Source organism: Arachis hypogaea, chromosome 12, assembly GCF_003086295.3.
Source record: "Arachis hypogaea cultivar Tifrunner chromosome 12, arahy.Tifrunner.gnm2.J5K5, whole genome shotgun sequence".
Classification (NCBI taxonomy): Eukaryota; Viridiplantae; Streptophyta; class Magnoliopsida; order Fabales; family Fabaceae; genus Arachis; species Arachis hypogaea.
In genome coordinates this window covers 86,691,860-86,704,842 of record NC_092047.1, presented here as the reverse complement: position 1 = coordinate 86,704,842, position 12,983 = coordinate 86,691,860, and the positions used below count along the sequence as shown (strand labels likewise).

Below are 12,983 nucleotides of genomic sequence, written 5' to 3'. Positions count from 1 at the left end.
GGACTATATAATGGAACAGTGGAGACAAGAAGAAAGGCGTTGGTGACTTGCTGCGAGAAGTGGTATGCAAGGAAGGAACTACACTGAAAACAGATGTCGCGATCCCGTCTTGTGAAGGACATGGACAAAAATACCAGGTACTTTCACAATATTGCTTCAACAAGAAGGAGGAATAACAGGGTTGATGCTTTGGTTATTAACGGACGGGTCATCAGGAATCAAGGAAGAATAAAAGTTGCTATCAGAGAATTCTATAAGAATTTGTATCATCAGGAGGAGTCTCCGATGGTAAGCTTTAGAGACGGAATGGTGAATTTAATAGGTGAAGAAGATTCAGCAGCTCTGGAGGTATTACCGTCGCCTCAGGAGATTAAAGAAGCCGTGTGGGACTGTGAATCTTCTAGGGCGCCAGGAAGTGATGGGTACAACATGAACTTCATCAAGAAGTGCTGGGATGAAATCGGGGCTGAATTCACGGCAGCGGTATTAGGGTTCTTTCAGACAGCTAGATTACCGAAAGACTCGAATCTCACATGGGTGGCTTTAGGGCCAAAGTTCTTTGGGGCTAAGGAGATTAAGGACCTCCGACCAATTAGTATGGTTGGTTGTGTGTACAAGGTGATTTCTAAGATTTTGGTTAGGAGGATGAGATCAGTTATGCCAAGACTGGTTGGAGAGACTCAGAGTGCATTCGTTAAGGGTCGGAAAATACATGACGGCGCTCTTATTGCTTGCGAAACGGTGCACTGGCTCAAATCGAGTAAGAAGAAAGCGGCTATAATCAAGTTGGATTTTCTAAAGGCATATGATAGGGTAAAGTGGCGATTTGTGGACATTGTCTTGCAGAAGATGGGCTTTGGGCGCAGGTAGAGGGAGTGGGTTATGGAGTGTGTCGGCACAGCTACTATGTCAGTGTTGATAAATGGATCACCAACTAAGCCGTTCAAGATGGGTAGAGGTCTGCGACAAGGTGATCCTCTTTCTCCTTTCCTATTTGTATTGGTTGTTGATGTCCTACATAGAATGATTGGGGAGGCTGTGAGAAATGGTCGGATATCCCCTCTATTCGTAGGGAGACACAATATAGAATTGTCACATCTCCAGTTTGCTGATGACACTGTCTTATTCTGCCCGCCAGAGGAAGAGTCGGTTAAGAATTACAGAAGGCTTCTTCGATGCTTTGAACTGATGTCGGGGTTAAGTATTAATTTTGAGAAATCAAGTTTGATACCAATCAATTGTGATCAACATTGGGTACAGAGGATGTGTAGTCTGCTGGGGTGCAAGGAAGCTGCTCTTCCGGTTAAATACCTAGGGATCCCTCTCGGTGCGAATCCCAGGCTGGTCAAGACTTGGAAGCCAATAATAGACAAAGTGGAGGAGAAGCTAAGTTTATGGAAATCCAAGGTACTTAACAAAACGGGGAAGCTTGTTCTCATTAAGTCAGTTTTAAATAGTTTGCCGGTATATTATTTAAACTTATATAAGATGCCGAAGGCTGTTGCGGAGAAACTTGTTTCATTACAAAGGAGATTCTTGTGGGGAAAGGAGGATGGGGGGAACGGCATGGCTTTGGTTAGATGGGAAGTGGTCCAAGCCCCGAAGAGGCTAAGCGGGCTAGGAGTCGGTGATGCGATGCTCTGCAATACTGCCCTGCTATTTAAGTGGTGGTGGAGGTTCTCTAAAGAGGAGTGTCCGTTGTGGAAGAAAGTGGTTTGCTCTTGTAATAATCTCTCCCCTAACCAGTTGTTATCAATCCAGGATTTACCTACTAGAGGGGGGGTCATGAAAGGACATTTGTCAGATACAGTTTAAGGAGCAATCTATAAGAGATAAGATGATAACTGGCTTGGCAATGGAGGTTGGTGATGGCAGAAGGACTCACTTTTGGGAAGATGTCTGGTTAAGTTGTGATTCTCTAAAGGATAGGTTCCCAAGGCTATTTTCGATTTCAAACCAAAAAGGCTTTGTCATAGGGGCTTGTGGGTTCTGGGATGGGCTTGAGTGGATTTGGAACTTCCAATGGAGGCGTGAGCTATTCCAATGGGAGTTGGAACTTCTGAATCAATTACATGAAACATTGAGGCCGGTTAAACTAGCCTCTGACAGAGAGGATAGAATTGTCTGGAAATTTGACAGGCAAGGTGTATTTTCTACTAACTCCTTTGTGCAGGTACTATAGGTGGAGACGCTTCCGGAGGACGTAACAAGCTATAGCTTTACTAAGACTGTTTGGAAAGGTTTAGCCCCTCCAAGAGTTGAGTTATTTATATGGTTTGTATTGTTAGGTAGAGTGAATACAAAAGAAAGACTGGGTCGACTCGGCATTATTAATCAGAGTGATAATGTGTGTGTGTTATGTAATAAGGATGTTGAATATGTCTACCACCTGTTTCTTGGTTGTGATTTTACATGGCATGTGTGGTGCGCTTGGCTATTAGAACTTGGCAAAAAATGGTCCGTTCTGGATACTTTAAAGGAACACTTTCAAAGCTGGACTGGTGTCACGAGGAAGGAGGAAAGTAAGAAGTGGTTTACAAGCTTCTTCGTGGTAATTTGGAACGTCTGGTTAGAAAGGAATAGGCGATTATTTCAGAATACAGGAAAAGGTGCTGAAGACATCATCAACATGACTATGCTTAGCTACAAGGAGTGGAGGAGCGACAATCCCTTTTGTTGTTGATGACAATGCCGGAGATGACATAGGGATACGCATTTGCTTGAAAATTTTAGGTGGTTACTATAAATATTTATGTTGGTTTATACCTCTAATGCTCCACATTTGTGTTGAGCTCTTTTTGTTTCAAAAAAAAAAAAAAACACTTATTTGATTATATTAAAGTTTTAGCAACGTTACTTTATTGTCGAAGTTGTCGTGCTAATAGTGTTGCACTGTTGTTCCGTATCAATACTATATTGACGACAGTTAAATTAGACATAAAAAAATTTACGATTTATAAATTCTGAAACCAATTTAATCATCATTTCTAAAAATAAAAAAACTATTACAATGAGCCCTAAGAATTTCAAATACTAAATTAGACCTTACCTCAATAATATATCATAAAGCACATAAACAAAAAATCTATTTACTTTAGGACAATGTTGTTTGCTTGAAATTTCCTAAAATCACAAGTATTAAAGGCCGTAGTGCCGTACTCGATTCCGGGATCATAAGGCAATTGTATTTGATGGCCAAATAAAACGATAAAAAAGCAAATTATTATTATTGTTGTTATTGTTGTAAATTACATGAATAAAATGATTGAGTATCAATATTACACAAATATCTTAAATTGAATTGTTATTGTTAAGGTAAATTATATGGAAAAAATGATTGAGTATATCAATATTATATAGATATCATAAATTGAATTGTGTTATATGCCTGTCTCATTTGTAACTCTATGTAAACTGAATCAAGCTTTGATTTAAGCTCTTTCAATGTAAATAGAATCAAATGAATTCGATTTAGTAGAGTAATAGTAAATCGAAATAGGTAGATTCAATTTACTAGCTAGTAGTTATTGACACACTCAACCTCTATTAAATCGAAACAAACAAATTTGATTTAAATCATAGGGAAGCCAGTAATAAATCGATATAAATTACTTTGATTTATTGAAGATATAACTCCAAGGTAAATTGAGTCTAATTGATTCCACTTACTAAATAATGAAGCCTACCATAATTCGAATTTACTTATAACTCATCAGAGTTTTACTCACAATGGTTAATGACGATAATGGTTTAGTTCTTGTACACTACAGAAGGATGATTATGAAAAAAATACGAGATGGAATAAAATTTACTGATAAAGATCCATTGAGTATTTTTATTAATCCTTTTATGAATTTTGCTCAGTTTCAAAATGCTATAATCCAGAAATTGGGAGTGCATAGCATGAAATGAATAAAGAAATTATTTGATCACATTCCAATTTCTGTTGTCCAAAATGGTGTGAAATATGACTCCTTTGTAATAGAAAGTGAATAAGATTTTCAAGTTTTGTTATACTGCTGTCGTCAGTTTTTCGAGATGAGAACCCATGAACTATTGGCCAAGTTTAGAGATGTGGTCTCTAGTTCAAGAGGATCTAATCAGATTCCTCAATCTATAGCAATGTTAGGAGTCTTTAGTTCAATGCCTATTGCTGCCTCTTAATTTGTACTTGTAATTGCACTTGAAACAGTTTTGGTGGCATCTCCATTCTTTGAATTTGATCTAAACTGTGTTAATAATGGAAAAATTGGTGATAGTCGATCTTTTGGTAAACTTGCAATTGCGATGACAAATACTCCTGTTATGATCCCGATTTTAGGGGATCGGAGGATGGTGAACCAAATCTCATGGAGGATGTACTACGGGATGACGATGATGTAGAGCCCGTCATAATAGATGAGGATAGCGATGACGATCTAGGGAGGAATATTCCAGTTGATCCTAAAAATTTAAAGTCCAATCATAACATACATGCAAACTTCAATCATGGTGTTTCCACCATACATGCTATTCTAACCTTATTGATAGAAATCAAATTCATACTAAATCTACATCCACCTAAAACTAACATTTCTAATTTAAAAGAACTCTAATTTAAAATAATTCTAAATCATTATTATCACTGACATTTCTACTTTAAAAATTTTTAACAAAGTTTCTAATCACTACTCTAACTAATATTTATAATCAAATACTCTAAATCACTGAATATTGATAATATTTCTAATCTAACTTGAAGAAAAGAGATTTTATTTACTCACATTTTCGTTGATGCTACCAGCAATATGAGCAACTCCATCCAATTAGTAGATACGATCTGGGTCGTCCTCCATGTCTGCAGTTTTGAACCTTGTTGTGTTGTGATCTCAGAATTCACTCTTGCATGGGGTTTTAGAAGAGGAGAGAATTGTGGCTGTAATTCGAATCAACCTAATTTAAATCCTTTATATAGAATACCAACACTAAATTGAATCAATTGGAGTCAAATTATGTTGTTTGCGTTTCACTGACATTCGAATCAATTTAATTCGATTTACCTAGGGCATTCTTTCTTGTACATCGAATTCATTTGTTTTAGAGTAAACTACTATTTCTACCCATGAAAGTTGAAAACGCTGATAGATCTACCCATAAAAAAAAGAAATGACCATTTGTACCCATAAAACATGGGTTTCATACAATAAAATTATCTAAACACTAAAAAATCACATAAAAATTTCAAATTACCCTTATCATCATCGTTTTCAACTTTTCGTTGAACTCAAAATAGAGTGCTACCACCTAATGCCCCTGCAACAAATCAATTACCAAACTCAAACAGGTCATGTAGGGAATTGAATGAATTGAGCAATGATCAGCAGAGCCAAACTCTGAGAGGCAAGGGTGAGCTTGTTCTGTTTCAGCTCTGTTTCGGCGAGAGAGACGCTAGCTACAGTAGTTTCTCTGAAGGTTCGGCGATTGAGAAGCTGATGATGATGGTGATGTCACTGGCAGCTCGTTGGAGTAGAAGAGAGAGTGAGAACAGGGGCTGAGTTAGGGTTCGGTGGAGGAGGTGCGAGACTAGTGAGTGGCTCGCTGGCAGTGGTCTAGACCAAGAGAAAGAACGACTGGGACGGTGAGGGTGGCTCAGGTTCATCACAGATGTGGAGACGACGGTGGTTCGCGGCGGTTCTGGCAGCTGAAAGTGCGGACGGAGATGATGGCAGGGCTATGATGGTGGTTTGGAGGTCTCTAGTTCTTGAAAAGGAAATAAGAAGGGGAAGAAGAGGAGAAGTTGAAGTGAATAGGGTTCAGTGGTTTAAAACAGATGGCAAAAGAGACAGAAAGAGGGAGAACTCGTCACGGTTTTGGTTCTCAAAGGGGACCGCGATGGTGGCGGCTGGCGCGGTGGCCCACCGGCGACACTGGTTTGGTGATGAGGAGAAGGTAGCCACGGTAGATGAGGGTGGTCGGCGGTGAAAAGAGGAGGGGCGGGGCACTGCGTCTCTAGGGGTTGCTGGTGGCAGCGAAGCAGGGGCTGGTGCAAAGATCCTCTGGTCGGCGAGGGCAAGACAAGGAAGGAGAGAAGGAGGGGTGGCGGCAGAAGGAGGATGACAGTAGTAGTCGCTGACGCTAGAAGCTGCAGGAACGAAAACAGATGCTACGACATTTGTCATGGAGGAGGAGAGGTGGCTCGCAGCTGAAAAGATTGCTGCTAGAATTGTTTGAAAATCAATTAATTATTGGTGAGAGATAGAGGATGGGGTTAGTGGTGGTGGTGGTAAGGTGATGAGCAGATGAGGATGATGGAATGGTTAGTGGGGAGGAAAAAGATGCTACGGATGATAATAAGGATAATTTGGGGTTTTTATGTGATTTTTTAGTGTTTGGATAATTTTGTTGTATGGAACCCATGTTTTATGGGTACAAATGGTAATTTCTTTTTTTTTTATGTGTAGATCTGTCAGCATTTTCAACTTTCGTGGATAGAAATGGTAGTTTACTCTTTGTTTTAATTTACCATGGGCATTTTCTCTTATAATTGAATTCATTTGTTTTGATTTACCATGGGTTGCGTCTTGCGTGGGTAAAAAAATTTATCATAATAAATCGAATTTACTTGTTTCGATTTACAACTATTCTTGCTAAATCGAATTCATTTAATTCAATTTATGTTTTAAAAGCTTAAATCAGACTTATTTGATTAAATTTACATAGGGTTACAAATGAGACAGATATATAATACAATTCAGTTTAGAATCTGTATAATATTGATTCTCAATCATTTTATCTATGTAATTTATCATTTTATTATTATTATTATTATTATTATTATTATTATTATTATTATTATAGGAAACGTAAAAAGAATGATTAATTGGCAGGGCATCTTTTCTGAGTTCATTGCAGGTGTTGGGAACTCTCTTTCAAGGCAGCTTAAGTAACTTTGACATAGCAACGTTTCTGAGCGTTGAAGAAAGGTTCAAAGAGAGGAATCTGGAACCTCATCACTTTCATGTGACACTTGAAGAACCTACATAATAAATACAATACGTAATTTGATTTCTTGACTCTTGGATTGTGAATGTAGCTATATATATAGATGGACCATTTTTATTTACGTCTTTCGGAATCAACGAATGGTATATAATAACTTAAAATTAAATTAGTGTGATGCCAAGTGAATTCAACTGCTTATTGAAGTCAGTTTGCTTCGCAAATTGCATATCACAAACATGACAAATACATGGTTTTCTTGGTTTGGCTTAATTTGACTTTTGGATTAAAGAATTTGAATTGGAGGTATACTGCCTTTATTTTATTAGAATGACTTAAGAGTTATAGTAGTTGTCTTGATAGCAGAGATGGATCTAAGTTATAGTTTATCCCATTAGGATCATAAAGTTCTATATATTTTTATTATTTATTATGTTTGACCCTACATTTATAATAAAATTAAAATTAACTTTTACATACATCTTGTGGTTGTGGATCAATAATCATCGCCCGGAGGGGACTGGATTTGGTTAGTAGGCCTAAGTAAGGATTTGAATTAATTAACCAAAAGGTTAATTTAGTAATCTTATTCAAATTTTATGAACTCTGGTTTTTTTCAATTTATGTGTCTTATAGCGTCTTACATCCACAATATGTGCATTCTCCAACATATTTAATCGGATAAACTATCAAAAATGCCTTCTAATTATTAAATCATTTAAAAAACTGTTATCTAAATTTGTTAGCGACAAAATAATTTTAAAATATTTTAAAATAAGATACAAACATAAAAAATACAATTTTTTTTGTATAAATAACAAATAACTTTTATATTTAATATGAAATTTTGTGAAAATAATTAGATAATTATCTAGCACGTGTACCCACAAAATAAAACAAAAATTTGATCTCTTGATTTTTACTCATTTTCTAAAAACATTTTTAGTTATTTATAAAAAAATTGCAAAAACAATTATTTAAATTACCAAATTTTAAAGATAAAAGTATCTTTTTTTTAAATCATGTTTACGAAAAATTATATCAAAATTTAATTTTTAATCTCTTTTTGAGAATATATAGTTAATAGTTAGGTATTTTTATCACATTTTAAAAATATTTTTAAATTTTCTTGTCATTAACAAATATAGAGAATATTTTTACTAATAATTTGATAATTCATTATATTTTTTGTAGTTTACTTTGTATAATCACTGGGTTAGACAAACATTGTAGGACATATTTAAAATGTTTCCATTGAAAAAATTGAACAATATTTGATGATGACAAACATGTTGATGGTTGAGTTAAATGTCTAATTAGAATTTGATGGATTGAACAATATTTGATGATGATAAACATGTTGATGGTTGGGTTAAATGTCTAATTAGGATTTGATGGAACTATTGAGTGTTGCAGACCTATGTTTATTGTGCAGCCCAAATCAAGAAGACAAGAAGCCCAATTAGAAAAACTAAGTGCTTCCAAGGCTGCTAAATATAATTGAATCCAAAATTCAGCCCATTGCCATTCAAAAAAAAAAAGAAAAGCAATCTCTAGCTGGTAGTGCTATGTTGGTTCAGGTAAGGCATATAAGAGAAAGAAGGTTTTACTTTTTCACTAAGCATCAAAGAAGAAAAAAAGTGTTTCACTTTTTCATTGAGCACAAAATAAGAAGAAAGGAAAGCAAATCAAGGAAGTTAGGTCAAATCAAAATCAACATGTACAATTTAATCATAATTAGAAGAGAAAAAGTAATTTGTTTCCATTAACATGTAAATCAATTACTTGTTGATTTCTCCATCCCTCTGCATAACCATTTGAAATAAATTGAAGAAAATGGTGGCTACTTTACTCTGCTGTGAATCAATAGTTGATAATGAAACTTGGGGCCAAAACACAAGGTTAATTGTAAACCCCAAAAAATTAGCAAATAATTAGTCAATAAATTAAACTTTAATAAAGAAAATAAAAAATGTAAATCTAATATTAAAATAGGATATAACTCTTCAAAACAAGAATTTTGACACCAATTTTAAAGAATTTGGTCCAAGATTGGGCCGAACGGGCCGAACCGAACAAACCGGGCCCAAGGCCCAATTCAGCCCAATAGCTTTTAAGGGACACAACATCCCTTCCCTTTTCATTCCATTTCACGTTACAGAATTTGGAGAAGGGGAAGAACAATTCACACTTTCAAATCCTTGGTCAAAAAATTCAATCCACCATAACTTCTTGCTCCGAGCTCCGATCGTCACACCGTTGGCGGTCACGCGATCACTGCGTCGAGCTCTACGATTTCATCGGATCAATTTCTTTGGTAAGTCACCCTAACACTCCAGCCTCGCTTCCCCTCTAATTTTAGAAAATTAGTGAGAATCCATGTTGAAAATTTGTGATTTTGGTTCTCTAGGTTCAAGTTTAGCTTGAGAAACTTGTGAGCCTTTGTTCAATCAAGATGTATTTAAGGTGAGGGTTCTTGAATTCTACCAATTTCCGTTTATATGAGCTTGGGTATTGAATTTGGGTGTAATACATGTGAATTAGGCTTGTATATGTGTATGTTGAAGATAATTGAGTACAATGGAGGCTTGGTGAAAGATTGGCGCTAAAGCTTTATTGAATTTGGACTTGTGGGGGCTGTGTGTGTGACCTTGATGAGTTGCCTCGGAAAATACGTGGAAAAGCGGCCAAGGTATGGTTTAGGTTTCGCGTGTTTAATATATAAGGTTGTGTGAAAACTTAGGCTAGAGAACTATAGGATAAGTTGAAAAGGGTTTTATGCATTAAATGGCTAGTCTTGTGATGTTGATGGTAAATTGATGACTTGGCTTGTGTTGGAATTAATGGTCATGAGATGAATGAAATTAATGTATTAAATGGTTGGCTTTGTGATGATATTGGTTATATTAATGCTTGAGCTTGTATTGAAAATTATGAGTATGAGATGTTGACATTGTTGGATATGTGTTCTTGGAATTGCTAATGAAAGTGTTCATACCCTGGGTCGAGCTATGCGACCCGGGCTGACTGAGGACAAAGCGACCGACCTCTTCAGGTCAGGTCCCCCGACCTCTTCATTAAAGAGTTCGGCCAAATCGCTATAAGAAGCCCAAGCAGGCCCAAACAAAGGGACACAGCCCAATCTAAAGGCAGCTAAAGCCTAGAAAGATAAAAGTGATTCCCTTTAGAGATAAGATGACTTCACTTAAAGATAAGATAAGGTAACTAACTTATCTTATCTAGAAAGGTCAGCCCACACTACTATAAATATACTGGAGCACCCAGGTATAACTCATACTTTGATTCTACACAAAAAACCTGCTTAAAGCCCATGCTAACTTAAGCATCAGAGTCTCTTGCAGGTACCACCACCCTCCGGTGACGAAGGATCAGCAGCACCACCAAGTCCAACAAGTCGGACACGACAGCTTCGACCGCCACCACAGATCTCATCCGAGATCGACCTACAGTTTCAGGTAACCCTCGGAACAGAAAGGTTGACAATGATTTTGATATATGTTAATGGAATTTGGTGGTTATGGCTTGTTGAGTTAGTTAAAGATGATTTATGAGTGGTTATTAATGAATAGAGGAAACGGGTTAATGAATTTCAAAATGGAAGCTTGTGGTTGGAAAGGGTGGATTTATGATTAGTGTATGAGTTTCATGTATTGGTGTGAATATTAAGGTATTAGTGGATATTATTAATGATATAGGGATTGATATATGGTAAGTGTACAGGTTTATTGGGTAAGAAATGTGACCTTTGGTAAAAATGGGGTTTAGTGTAATTTGGCAAAAAGTAACTTTCAATGAACTTTGGAAGTCCATAACTTGCTCCTCAAAATTCAAATGCAAATGAGGTTTGTTTTAAATTAAAGAAGGTTCTAAAAGCTTGAAAATGATATAAGGTTTGTGGAAAACCGAATTCTGTAGAGGAAGATATGGATGCCAGAAATTTAGTGCGAAAAACTGAATTTTTAAATGTTACAACAGAATCAGATTTTCTGATGTGTGCCCACGCACATAGCTATGCGCATGCACCCAATAGAAGAAAAAAATTCACCTATGCGTACGCACGCCCTTGCGCGCACACACACGCCAGGATAGGCCTTCTGTTGGTGGCGTTAACACAGGTAAGGCACATGCACACTTAGTGATATGTGCACACGCACACGTTCTGCTTTCTTTGAGTTGTGCGCACGCACATGCCCTATTTTCCAACACCTATGTTTTTCTGTTGTAAACATGATTTTGAACCCTAAACCCCCTATTTTTATCCTGTTAACCCTAGATTTTGCTAGTAAGATTAGTAATTAGCATAAGTTTGGAATTTGAGATAACTTGAGAATGAAGAAAAGAGGTAAACAAGATGAATTATGAGGGAAATGGTGTGAAGCTGAATGAATATACATCGCTATGGTTATAAAGAATGAATGTAAGAACATAATGTGATAAATGATGAGATTTAAGATGACTGTGTGTGGCCAAAATAGTCGGAATGGCAAGGTCTGGATGTAATCCCGCTTGCATAATTAATTTGAACATGCGTTCGGATAGCAAGTTAGGGGTGGAAGTTCCCTCTCTTGTCGTGATATGGATGTGGGAAAGGTGGAAAGGCACTCTCGTTCGTATTGTATCCCCCACGTTTTTCTCTGGTTGCAAGGTGGAAAGGCACACTCCTTCGATGTGGAAAGGCACTCTCCTTCGTGAAACCTCCAGGAGAAGGTGGAAAGGCACTCTCCTTCGTTTATGATCCCCTTGGAGATGCGCAACCTAGAGACCAATGTCTGGGTTAGCTACGAGATGTGTTGGGTTCTGACAAAATAACTGACACGTGAGCTCACGGCCAGTAGGATAGACATTCATCATATGCATATGTGTGCTTTGTTTGCTATGCCTTAATTGAGAATGCCTAATTGATTATATTCTGCTAATTATTGTAATTGTTACTTGAACTACTTGTTTTCCTACCTGTGCTTGCCTTGTCTGTTTGTTTTGTCTATGCGAATCATTGGAGATGGAGGTACGGAGGTAAGGTGGACAGGTTTAGAGTTAAGATTAAAGTTTAAGCTAGGTTTAGAACTCCCTAGAAGACCACCCTCTTTATGATTTCTGTTTAGTGATTTTTAAGCTTTGTAACTTGAGAGTCGGCGTTCTAAGATTGCCTCTGGCATTCCCAGGACCTTATATATTATATGCGTAGCACCTTCACCATGCTGAGAACCCCCGGTTCTCATCCCATACTGTGTTGTTATTTTTAGATGCAGGTCGAGCAGCACCTCGGTAGGCGTCTGAAGGTTCTGCGGCGAAGTGGCTTATTTTGGGATCTTCTTTTGTTATTTTGATATATATATATATGTGTGTGTGTGTGTGTGTGTGTGTGTGTGTGTGTGTGTGTGTGTGTGTGTGTGTGTGTGTGTGTGTGTGTGTGTAGTTTCTCCTCTTGTAAGTAAGAACACCTTGTTTATGTACCTCCTAGAGGTTTTATGCAGAACTAGAATTTTGAACATGTTCTTTTGGGTTATTATTATGTATATATATGTACGTATATCATCTGTACATATATGTTATTGAACTTTAGTTTTCTTCTCACGCAAGTAACCACGTTTTCTGAGAGTTGCGCTTTTTTATTTTTGCGGTTTTTGTTTTACCTATTTTTCAGGGCTTCTCGTTAAATATCTCTTTCGTTATATATATATATATATATATTCTTACTTTTAAAGGTCGTAATACCTTACTATCTCAGTCTTATGACTTAAGCATAGGATTAAGTATAGTAGGGTGTTACATTATGGTATCAGAGCAGTTCGTTCCTATAGAGCCTGAGGATGGACTGATTATACTTCTGTGCATTCTCTGTGTATGTGTCTATGTGCTATTAGGATATCTAACTGATATATGTGGCACAAACGTTCATGAGCATGCATTTGGGACTTAAAGCACTGGACTTGCGACATTGAGACTAATCAACTTGATATCACTTGTTTGGTGTGTATAGGGAC

The 12,983-nt window shown here is 36.9% G+C and overlaps 1 long non-coding RNA gene across 1 annotated transcript; it reads left to right on the top strand.

Annotated features, from left to right (window-relative positions):
• Positions 1-9,120: 9,120 nt before the first annotated feature.
• Positions 9,121-11,350, top strand: LOC112729300 (uncharacterized). The gene is made up of 3 exons (XR_003166469.3): positions 9,121-9,295; positions 9,389-9,444; positions 9,523-11,350. It is a non-coding gene; the product is annotated as an uncharacterized lncRNA (long non-coding RNA).
• Positions 11,351-12,983: the final 1,633 nt, after the last annotated feature.